Source organism: Pristiophorus japonicus, chromosome 8 (assembly GCF_044704955.1).
Source record: "Pristiophorus japonicus isolate sPriJap1 chromosome 8, sPriJap1.hap1, whole genome shotgun sequence".
Taxonomy (NCBI): domain Eukaryota; kingdom Metazoa; phylum Chordata; class Chondrichthyes; family Pristiophoridae; genus Pristiophorus; species Pristiophorus japonicus.
Window position 1 is genome coordinate 153,871,437 of NC_091984.1, and position 12,639 is coordinate 153,884,075.

The window sequence follows — 12,639 nt, forward strand, 5'->3', positions numbered from 1 at the left end:
GGAACAGGATACTGTCCGATCAGACGTGGTCGCTTAAGACAGTATCTGGAATCTGGTGTTAGAGACTGAAAAGAGAGGTGTACGGCACTACGGGATCGTGTATAAGATATGAGTAAGTAGATATCGGGAAGAGGCTGACTAACCAGTTTGAGATGTCCCTTTAGTAAATAAGGTCGGTGCGGAAGGGAACTGATCATCCCAACCTAGAGCCGAAATCTCCGGTGGTAAGGAAACACGCTAGCTTTGTTGCGAAGACAAAGGGTCTCCACAGTGTAGTCGTGGCCGTGAATATTACAGAAACAAAGGGAAACGTCTGAGACTGGGGAACATGGAAGGTAAGGAAGGGAATGTAAAACGCAGGCTGCCCGCGTCATTAATTAATTTCTATCATTAATTGTAACTTGCGTAATTACGTAATGCCATAAAAAAAGCTGATAGTGACTATCTTAAGTGACATATGGATCCAGACAAAAGCTTTGTTGAATGAAGAGAGACTTTTGTGAGTGTCTATTTTGACTGTGGAATGAATGAAAGTCTGCTTGGGAAGGTGTGGAGTTGCCTGCGTGTTTTAGCTCCACCCACTCTTTTCAAACAGAGTAAAAAAAATGTTAACCCTTCGTAGTGTTGTCCTGTATGTGGGAAGTTTAAGAAACTGTGAACCTTATGGTATTCCTTTTATGTTAGAAACGAAGGTGTGGATATATTCGGATGATAAGTTACTGAGCTAGGAAATGCACAAAGGATAGGTTTGTTGAGTAAAAGATAAAAAAATACATGGTCCCGGTAGTAAAAAAAAAAGAAGAACTTATTTGACACGTTCACTTACTTGTCGAAAGAAAACATGCAATTGGGTTGAAATACATAAATCTAGTCTAGGAATGAGATCAAGAATGCCTTTTAAAACGCTCCCATTTTCCTTTGTGTAAACCCTTGACACGAAAGCTTCTAGCTCAGTAAAGAAAAAAGAGTTTTAAATTTAGAAATACCTTCAGGGATCAGGTCAAACTCCTGGGGGAGTGATGAGCTATTTGTGAAGGTGTAAAAGGGACATTTGAAAAAGGCTAAATCAGTAATGTTTAGCAGTTTAGAAAAGAAAACGATAAGGCAGGAAAAGGTCTCTGCCACGGGAACAGGAGGAGGGCAGAAAAGGGGGAGTTGCCATAATTGTGGAAAACCGGGCCATTTTTGGGATCGAATGCAAAGTGAAAGGCAGTGAAAAGCAATGTACGTATTGTGGTAAGAAAGGGCACCTGGAAGCGACATGCTATAGTAAAAATGATTATCCGAATAAGGCAAGGACCCTGTCAGAACAGGAATACCAGAAGTGGCAGGCATACAAAGCCACCCGGTGATGTCCGGCGGCCTCTGTACAAAGTAAAAAGGAGGGAAGGATATATGTGTCTGCACTAGTAGGGGGCCGACAGTGTGAGATGCTAGTGGACACGGGAGCCTCACTATCCATTACCAATATGTCCCTTCCCGTCACCGACAAGGAGGCTCTGATAAACAGAATAGATGGACGGCCCAAACTGGCCTACCTTAGCATCACCCAATTGGTGGAAATTGATAACTTATATATACCCATGAGATTTTACGTATGCAAGAATCTTGAGGGAACAATATTGGGCGGTAAAATTTAAGCGAGCCTGTGGTGATGACTGGAAACATCATTCTCCACACTAAACACACATTGATAGAAATGTTCAAGACAGGAAAACTGAGAACCGTATCTAATATGAAACGGGCAAAGTGGGAAGCAGTCCTCTTAACACCCAACAAAGCGGTAACCATAATTAGGGATGTCAGAAAAAACCCCGCAGAAGGTATGATGGGTGAAGTGGAGCCCCACTTTTGTGAAGAGGTATGTGAGGATATGGAAGAGGATAGAATAAAAGACGTCCCCCTTCAAACCACAGCACAAACCTTGTTTGTGGACGGCTAACGAAAATACGTAGAGGGACTACCTCGTTCCGGATGGGCCGTAGTTAACCAGTACCTAGAGACAGTTGAATCAGGGCGAATTAATGGGGGGTCGTCAGCTCAAGTGGCAGAACTGGTAGCCCTCACCCAGGCACTGGAATTATCGGAAAGTAAGATTGTTAATATCTATACGGACAGTAGATATGCATTCGGGGTCGTACACGATTATATGACAGCATTGGGGAGATGGTTTGTTTGCGATGGATAAAGACATAACTTACTAAATACCAGTTGATATCAGCTGTGAAAAAGGTATTGGTTTAATTGAAAAAAAAATAATTTGAAGAGGTAAAAAACACTCTCCATTGATAATGATTTTAAATTATTAAAATTAAGTCAGTTCCGCTGGGACCCGAGACAAACAGATAAGTATTGAGAAACTACAGTAGGACACTTCTGAGGAGGAAATAGGTATGTGAACAAAGCAGGGCGCAACGCAAGGGAAGGATAATGTTTGGAGACGAAAAGACAAAGTAATGGCACCTGAATGCATACAGAATACCTTATTGGAGTTGAATCATGGCCTGTCTCATTCAGGCTGAGAGGCCATGACCGGGAGTCTTGGGAGAGATTGGTGGTGGAAAGGGATGGGGAGAGATATTGCCATCGGTGCGTTACGTGCGCACAATATAATCCAGGCAGGCTAATTAAAACTAAAATGAGACAGCAGCCCCATCCACGGGGGCCATGGGAACACGTATAATTGATTTCACAGGTCCTTTGCCCCCATCCCATGGAAAAATATATTGCCAAGTGATTATAGATCAATTTACCCGGTGGGTGGAAGCTTTCCCCACACGTGATTGCACTGCTTCAACAGTGGCAAGGATATTCTGACCAACGCACCCACTTCACCGGAAAAATTGTAAAAACAATATGCCAGCTGATGGGCATAAAACAATAATTCCACATCCCCTACCACCCTCAGAGTTCTGGAATGGTAGAGCGCATGAACCGTACCCTTAAGAATGCCCTGGCAATTGCCATGCAAACGTCAGGAAAAACGTGGACAGAAGTATTACCCATTATATTGATGAAGTTAAGAGCCACGACAAACCGGACAACCGAATTAACCCTTATGAACTAATGACAGGAAGGGCGATGCAATTACCAGAGAACATCATAACAGGGGGGGCCGATGTAGGCCCATTAAAAGAAAAAATAAAACGGTATGTTTAGGAATTGAGTACTCAATTAAAAGGGATGCGTAAATTAGTTAGGGACAATAAGGAAGAAAGAGACGCGGAAGCACAGCTTACAAAGCTCCTTGAAGTCCCGTTGGCGGGAATTCGCGTTATGGTAAGGGTCCTCCCGGGAAAACCGGGATTTGCCCCAATAATGGATAGGACCGTATGAGGTTACAATCAGCAGGGACACTTGTGCCTGCATCGATGTTAAAGGGAACGGACAATGGAAGCATCAGACCCAGCTTAAGGCTTTTGAACCAGCCGTTTAGCACACGTATTAGTTGTTGTTGTGTGTCTATTTACAGATTGACAGCGAGAGATTCTTCAAGCAAGCCATACGGCCCTTTTGCCTTTGACTATTTGTTAATTCTAGGGTAATAAGATGAAGCTATATATTGCGATTGGTGCGATTATCATAGTTCGTGTTAGGTGCGGCCTGCTAGCTAGACCGAAACGAGAGTTACATGTAAATACCTTCTTGTACATGTCTTATGTTTATGCGCAAAATGAGAACTTTTTCAGTTGCTGGGTATGTTCGCACATCCCCATACATAGCAAAGGAGGCATCCCTTTGAGGTCAACCTCCCTTAACATTTCGGAAGTAGCAGAGTGGGTAATGCGACAAAACGGTACAGGGGAAGTAAATGATACTTCGAACCAGAGTGGGGATAAACAAACGTGGAGATCGGGGGGTTTATCTTTTGGATGCATTTGACGGATGGTACCCGCCGGAATACAGTAGGTCGGTACGAACCCCGTTCCTGGTTTTGACTAACACCTCAGCATTTGGAAGGCCCACCGCTGACATTTGTTTCACTAGAAACTTGACTGGTGAGGAAACAGGTTTTGTAGCAGGATACTTTAACCTCACCAGGTGGAACATAATAGCCAGCGAAACAACAAATCAGGGGTTCTTTGAAATAGAGGGTTTGAAGAATCTGACAAGTAGCCAGGACTGGGACACTAAGATTAGGTGGCGACGGAGGCTGAGAGAGATTGGGATCGAATCTAACAGCATGCAATGGCCCTTATTTTGTGTGCGGGCACATGGCCTACCCCTCGTTGCCACAGGACGGAGGGGTCCTGCTATTTGGGATATGTCGTCCCCTTTTGTCAGACGGGTACGTACCTTCGCAGAAGTACAGACACCAGGTCGACTAAGACGAGATCTTACCACGGTTGAGAGGCTATTTGGGGTCATGATGCTCCCATGCGGGACAGGATGCACCATGGATGAATTACGTAACCTAGAGAGTGTACTCGAACAGATAGTTAACGACCCAGCTGAAGCAATAGAGGGCATAACGGCTGAAATGGTAGCCATACGCACAATTGTACTCCAGAACCGAATGGCCCTAGATTATATACTAGCACAAAGTGGGGGCACATGTGCCTTAATTGGAGCTGAAAGTTGCACTTACATTCCCGATAAATCAGAAAACATAACCAAGCTCGCTGATCACATAAGAAGGGAGCTAATGAAGTTTTACATAACAGCAGCAGGATCTGGCTGATTTGACTGGCTGTTAGGGGGATCCTGGGGGTCCTATATTATGGATGGAGTAGTTATTCTGGTTATAATAATAATTACTTGCTGTCTGATTATCCGGTGTTTTGATATCTGCTTTAAAGTTATGATGGCTCGACTGATGCCAGTAGCCAGTTTAATCGCCGAAGAAGAAGCACACCTGATGGAAATACCTGACACCATGGATGAAGAAACATACGACGATGACACCGATCACTATCTTTGAAGGGTAGCCTAGAGCTACAGGCAAGGTGGACATACGGAACATCAGGGAAGCAACATACCCCAAAGGACGAATATATGACATCATGCTATTATCATTGTGGTCATCTGGATTTAGTGAACATCATCCAGGACCAAAAGGGAGAATATTGTTGGAGCGGATTTTTGGACATATACTAGTATATGGGACCAAACATTTGTTTTATTTCCCCCTTTAATGAATTTTGTAAGGGATAATACTGATGCATTATGCTTTGTATAAAAAAACAGTTAGACTTCAGGGTATGCTGGCCTTGAGTTATGGAGATAGGAAAGTGAGATAATGAACACTGAGTTAAGTGCTGGGTATGTTTGTTTATACCGGTGCCAAAAGATCTGCACTTGTTTATACTGCCCTGTCACAACGCAGGATGGTTTATATCAAAAGCTTAGCCTTCGATAGTAAAAGCTTTGTTTTGCTAAAGCATGTGTTGTAAAGTGACGTAATTTGTAAGATAAAAGATCTTCACTGGGGGATACCAATTTTAGAAGTTGGTTCAAAGACAGGGGTCTTTAGCACTTCTCTCAAAGCTTTGTCTCCGATTTAATAAACCTCTCTTTGTATTTTACACAGTCTCGGAAATATTTTTCCACAACAGTATTACTCCTCTGGGTGACAGTATTACTCCACTGGGTGAAAGTATTACTCGTCTGGGTGTCGGTATTACACCTCTGGATGTTGGTATTAATCGTCTGGGTTGGTATTACTCCTCTGGGTGTCAGTATTACTCCTCTGTGTATCGGTATTACTCATGTGGCTGACAGTATTACTACTCCGGGTGTCGGTATTACTCCTGTCGACATAGATGTTACTCTTCTGGATGTCGGTATTACTCCACTGGGGGTCGGTATCGCTACTCTCGGTGCCGGTATTGCTCCTCCGGGTTTCGGTATTACTCCTCTGGGTGCAAATATTGCTCCTCTGGGTGTCGGTATTGATTATATGGGTTTCAATATTACTCATTTGGGTGAAAGTATTACTCCTCTGGGTGACGGTATTGTTTCTCTGGATTTCGCTATTACTTCTCTGGGTGTCGGTATTACTCGCTTGATGTCGGTATCACTCTTCTGTGTGACGGCATTGCCTTGGCGTCGATATTACTATTCTGGGTGACGGTATTACTCCTCTGGATGTCGGTATTACACACCTGGATGACAGTATTACTCCTCTAGGTGACAGTATTACTCCTCTGTGTGACGGCATTATTCTGGGTGTCGATATTACTCCTCTGCATGACGGTATTACTCCTCCGGATGTCGGTATTACTTTTCTCGTTGACGGCGACGGTATAACTCTCCTGCGTGGCTGTATTACTCCTCTGGATATCGGTATTAGTCCACTGGGTGAAAGTATTACGCCTTTGGATGTCGGTATTGCTCCTCTTGGTGACGCTATTGCTCCTCTGGTTGCCTCTATTTATCCTCTGGATGTCGGTATTACTCCTCTGGGTGACCGCATTACTCCTCTAGGTGACAGTATTGCTCCTCTGGATGTAGGTATTATTCCTCTGGGTGAAGGTATTACTCCTTTGGGTGTCTCTATTACTCATCTGGGTTTCGGTATTACTACTCTGGGTGAAAGTATTACTCCTTTGGGTTTCGGTATTACTCCTCTGGATTAAAGTATTACTCCTCTAGGTGACAGTATTACTCCTCTGTGTGCCGGCATTACTCTGGGTGTCGATATTACTCCTCTTGATGACGGTATTACTCCTCTGGATTTCGGTATTACTTTTCTCGTTGACGGCGACGGTATAACTCACCTGGGTGACTGTATTACTCCTCCGGATATCGGTATTAGTCCACTGGGTGAAAGTATTACTCCTCTGGATGTCGGTATTACCCCTCTTGGTGACGCTATTGCTCCTCTGGATGCCTCTATTTCTCCTCTGGCTGTCGGTATTACTCATCTGGGTGACCGCATTACTCCTCTGGGTGACAGTATTACTCCTCTGGATGTCGGTATTATTCCTCTGGGTGACGGTATTACACCTTTGGGTGTATCTATTACTCATCTGGATGTCGGTATTACTCCTCTGGGTGAAAGTATTACTCATCTGGGTGTCAGCATTACACCTCTGGGTGTCAGTATTACTCCTATGGGTTGATATTACTCGTCTGGACGTCGATATTACATATCTGCGTGTCGGTATTACTCGTCTATTGACGGTATTACTCCTCTAGATGTCGGTAGTGCTCCTATGGGTTTCAGTATTACTCCTCTGGATCTCGGTATTGCAACTCTGGGTGTAAATATCACTCCTCCGGGAGAAAGTATTACTCCTCTGGGTTTCGGTATTACTCCTCTGGATGACGGTATTACTCCTCCGAGTGAAAGTATTACTCCTCTGGGTCTCGGTATTACACCTCTGGGTTTCGGGATTACTCCGCTACATGTCGGTATTACTCCTCTTGATGTCGCTATTACTCCCCTGGCTGTCGGTATTGCGCCATTGGGTATCAATATTACTCCTCTGGGTGACAGTATTACTCCACTGGGTGACAATATTACTCGACATTCTTACTCCTCTGGGTGACGGTATTACTACTCTGGGTGTCGGTATTAGTCCTATGAATGTTTATATTACTTCTCTGGGTGCCAGCATTACTCGACTGTATTACCCCTCGGGGTGACGGTATTACCCCTCTGGTTGTCGTTATTATTCCTCTAGGTGTCGGTATTTATCCTCTGGATGAATATATTCTGCCTCTGGGTGTCGGTATTACTCCTCTGGTGTCGGTATTACTCTTCTGGACGTCGGTATTGCTCTCCTCGCTAACAGTATTATGCCCCTGGGTGACAATATTACTCCTCTGGGTGACGGCATTGATTTGAGCTTCGATATTACTCCTCTGGGTGAAGGTATTACTCCTCTGGATATCGGCATTACACACCTGGATGACAGTATTACTCCTCTGGGAGAAAATATTGCTCCTCTGTGTGACGGCATTACTTTGGGTGTCGATATTACTCCTCTGGGTGACGGTATAACTCCTCTGAATGTCGGTATTACTTTGCTGGGTGTCGGTATTACTGCTGTCGGTGACGGTATAACTCCCCTGTGTGATCGTATTGCTCCTCTGGATAGCGGTATTACTCCACTAGGTGAAAGAATTACACGTCTGCGTGTCGGTATTACTCCTCCGGGTGACGCTATTACTCCTGTGGATGTCGCTATTACTCGTCTGGCTGTCGGTATTACTCATCTGGGTGACGGTTCTACTCCTCTGGGTGACAGTATTACTCCTCTGGATGTCGGTAGTACTCCTCTGGGTGACGGTATTACTCCTCTGATGACGATATTACTCCTCTGGATGTCGGTATTGCTCCTATGGGTTTCAGTATTACTCCTCTGGATCTCGGTATTGCACCTCTGGGTGTAAATATTACTCCTCCAGGAGAAAGTATTACTCCACTGGGTTTCGGTATTACTCCTCTGGATGATGGTATCACTGCTCCGAATGAAAGTATTGCTCCTCTGGTTCTCGGTATTACACCTCTGGGTTTCGGGATTACGCCTCTGCATGTCGGTGTTACTCATCTTGATGTCGCTATTACACCCCTGGCTCTCGGTGTTGCTCCTCTGGGTATCACTATTACTCCTCTGGGTAACAGTATTACTGCACTGGGTGTCAGTATTACTCGACAGTATTACTCCTCTGGGTGAAGGTATTGCTCCTCTGGGTGTCGGTTTTACTCCTAGGAATGTTTCTATTACTTCTTTGGGTGAAAGTATTACTCGACAGTATTACCACTCGGGGTGACGGTATTACTCCTCTGGGTGTCGTTATTACTCCTCTAGGTGTCGGTATTTATCCTCTGAATGAATATATTCTGCCTCTGGGTGTCGGTAATGCTCCTCTGGTGTCGGTATTACTCTTCTGGACGTCGGTATTACTCTCGTGGGTGACAGTATTACTCCTCTGGGTGACAATATTACTCCTCTGGGTGAGGCATTGCTCTGAGCTTCGATAGTATTCCTCTGGGTGAAGGTTTTACTCCTCTGGATGTCGTTATTACACACCTGGATGACATTATTACTCCTCTGGGTGACAGTATTGCTCCTCTGTGTGACGGCATTACTTTGGGTGTCGATATTACTCCTCTGGGTGACGGTATTACTCCTCTGGATATCGGTATTACTTTGCTGGGTGTCGGTATTACTGCTGTCGGTGACGGTATAACTCCCCTGTGTGACCGTATTTCTCCTCTGGATATCGGTATTACTCCACTGGGTGAAAGAATTACACGTCTGCGTGTCGGTATTACTCCTCTGGGTGACGCTATTACTCCTCTGAATGTCGCTATTACTCGTCTGGTTGTCGGTATTACTCCTCTGGTGACGGTATTCCTCTTCTTGGTATCGGTATTACTCCGCTGGATGTCGGTATTACTCCTTTGGATGGCGGTAGTTCTCCTCTGGCTGTCAATATTACTCCTCTGGGCGAATGTATTACTCCTTTGGGTTTCGGTATTCCTCATCCGGATGAAGATATTACTCCTCTGAATGAAAGTGTTACTCCTCTGGGTGTCGACATTACTCATCTGGTTTCGGTATTAGTCCTCTGCATGTCGGCATTACTCCTCTGGATGTCGCTACTACTCCTCTGGGTGTCAGTACTACTCATCTGGGTGTCGGAATACGCCTCTGGGTGACAGTATTACTCCTCTGGATATCAGTATTACTCTTCTGGGTGCAGGTATTGCCCCCTGGATGTCGATGTACTGCTCTGGGTGACTATATTACTCTTCTGTGTGTTGGTATTACTCTTCTGGATGACGGTATTACTCCTCTGAGTGACGGTATTACTCCTCTGGGTGTCGGTATTACTCCCCTGGGTGTCGGTATTACCCCTCAGGGTGCCACTATTACTCCTCTTGGTGAAGGAATTGCTCCTCCGTGTGTCAATATTACTCGCCTGGGTGAAAGTATTACTCCACTGGGTTTCGGTATCACTCCTCTGGATAACGGTATTAATCCTCTGGATTTCGCTATTACTCCTCTGGATGCAGGTATTAGTCCTCGGGATGAAAGTATTACTCGACAGTATTACTCCTCTGGGGTACGGTATTATTCCTCTAGGTGTCGTTATTACTCGTCTGTGTGCCGGAATTATTCCTCTGGTTTCGGAATTATTCTTCTCGATGTCACTATTACTACTCTCAGTGTCGGGATTAATGCTCTTGGTGACGGTATTACTCCAGTGGGTGACAGTATAACTCGACAGCATTACACCTCTGGGTGACGGTATTACTCCTCTAAATGTCGGTATTACTCCTTTGGGTGTCGGTATTACTCCTGTGGATGTCGCTATTACTCCTCTGGGAGACAGTATTAATCGACAGTATTACCCCTGTGGGTGACGATATTACTCCTTTCGATGTCGATATTACTACTCTGGTGACATTATTAATCCACTGGGTGACGGCATTATTCTGAGTGCCGATATTACTCCTCTGGATATGGGTATTACTCATCTAGATGGCTATATTACACCTCTGAGGTTCGGTATTACGCCTCTGGATGACGATATTACACCTCTGGGTGTCGATATTACTCCTCTGGTTATCGTTATTACTCCACTGGATGTCGGTATTACTCCGCTGGCTGCCGATATTACTTCTTTTGATGTAGGTATTACTGCGCTGGGTGACGGCATTACTTTGCTGGGTGTCGGTATTACTCCTCTGGGTGTCGATATTACTCCGCTGGACGTCGGTATTACTCCCCTGGTTGACAGTATTACTCCTCTGGATGTCGCTATTACTCATCTGTGTGACGGTATTACTCCGCTGGGTGAAAGTATTACTCAACTGCCTATCGGTATTACTCCTGTCGACATAGGTATTAATACTCTGGATGTCGGTATTACTCCTATGGATGTCGGGATTGCTCCTCTGGGTATCAGTATTACACCTCAGGGTGATTTTTTACTCCACTGGCTGTCGGTATTGCTCCTCTGTGTGTCAATATTACTCCTCTGGGTGAAAGTATTACTCCCCAAGGTTTCGGTATTACTTCTCTGGATGGCGTTATTACTCCTCTGGATTTCGCTATTAATCCTCTGGATGTCGGTATCACTCCTCTGGGTGACAGCACTGCTCTGGGCGTCGATATTACTCCTCTGGCTGACTGTGTTATTCGTCTGTATTTCGGTATTACACACATGGGTGACAGTATTACTTCTCTAGGTGGCAATATTACTCCTCTTTATGACAGCATTACTCTGGGTATCGATATTACTCCTCTGGGTGATGGTATTACTCCTCTGGATATCGGTATTACTTTGCTGGGTGTCGGTACTACTCCTGTCGGTGACGGTATAACTCCCCTGGGTGATCGTATTAATCTTCTGGAGCTCGGTATTACTCAACTTGGTGAAAGTATTACTCATCTGGGTGTCGGTATTACACCTCTGGATGTCGGTATTACTCCTCTGGGTTGATATTACTCGTTTGGACGTCGCTATTATTATCTGCGTGTCGGTATTACTCCTCTGTTGACGGTATTACTCCTCTGCATGTCGGTATTGCACCGCTGGGTGTAAATATCACTCCTCCGGGAGAAAGTATTACTCCTCTGGGTTTCGGTATTACTCCTCTGGATGACGGTATTACTCCTCCGAGTGAATGTATTACTCCTCTGGATCTCGGTATTGCACCTCTGGGTGTAAATATTACTCCTCTGGGAGAAAGTATTACTCCTCTGGGTTTCGGTATTACTCCTCAGGATGACGGTATTACTCCTCCGAGTGAAAGTATTACTCCTCTGGGTCTCGGTATTACACCTCTGGGTTTCGGGATTACTCCTCTACATGTCGGTATTACTCCTCCTGATGTCGCTATTACTCCCCTGGCTGTCGTTATTGCTCCATTGGGTATTAATATTACTCCTCTTAGTGACAGTATTACTCCACTGGGTGACAGTATTACTCGACAGTATTACTCCTCTGGGTGACGGTATTACTACTCTGGGTGTCGGTATTACTCGAGAGTATTACCCCTCGGGGTGACGGTATTACTCCTCTGGTTGTCGTTATTACTCCTCTAGGTGCCGTTATTTATCCTCTGGATGAATATATTCTGCCTCTGGGTGTCGGTATTACTCCTCTGGTGTCGGTATTACTCTAATGGACGTCGGTATTCCTCTCCTCGCTAACAGTATTATGCCTCTGGGTGACAATATTACTCCTCTGGGTGACGGCATTGATCTGAGCTTCGATATTACACCTCTGTGTGAAGGTATTACTCCTCTGGATGTCGGCATTACACACCTGGATGACAGTATTACTCCTCTGGGTGACAGTATTGCTCCTCTGTGTGACGGCATTACTTTGGGTGTCGTTATTACTCCTCTGGGTGACGGTATAACTCCTCTGGATGTCGGTATTACTTTGCTGGGTGTCGGTATTACTGCTGTCGGTGACGGTATAACTCCACTGGGTGATCGTATTACTCCTCTGGTTATCGGTATTACTCCACCAGGTGAAAGAATTACACGTTTGCGTGTCGGTATTACTCCTCCGGGTGACACTATTACTCCTGTGGATGTCGCTATTACTCGTCTGGCTGTCGGTATTACTCATCTGGGTGACGGTTTTATTCCTCTGGGTGACAGTATTACTCCTCTGAATGTCGGTAGTACTCCTCTGGGTGACGGTATTACTCCTCTGGTGACGGTA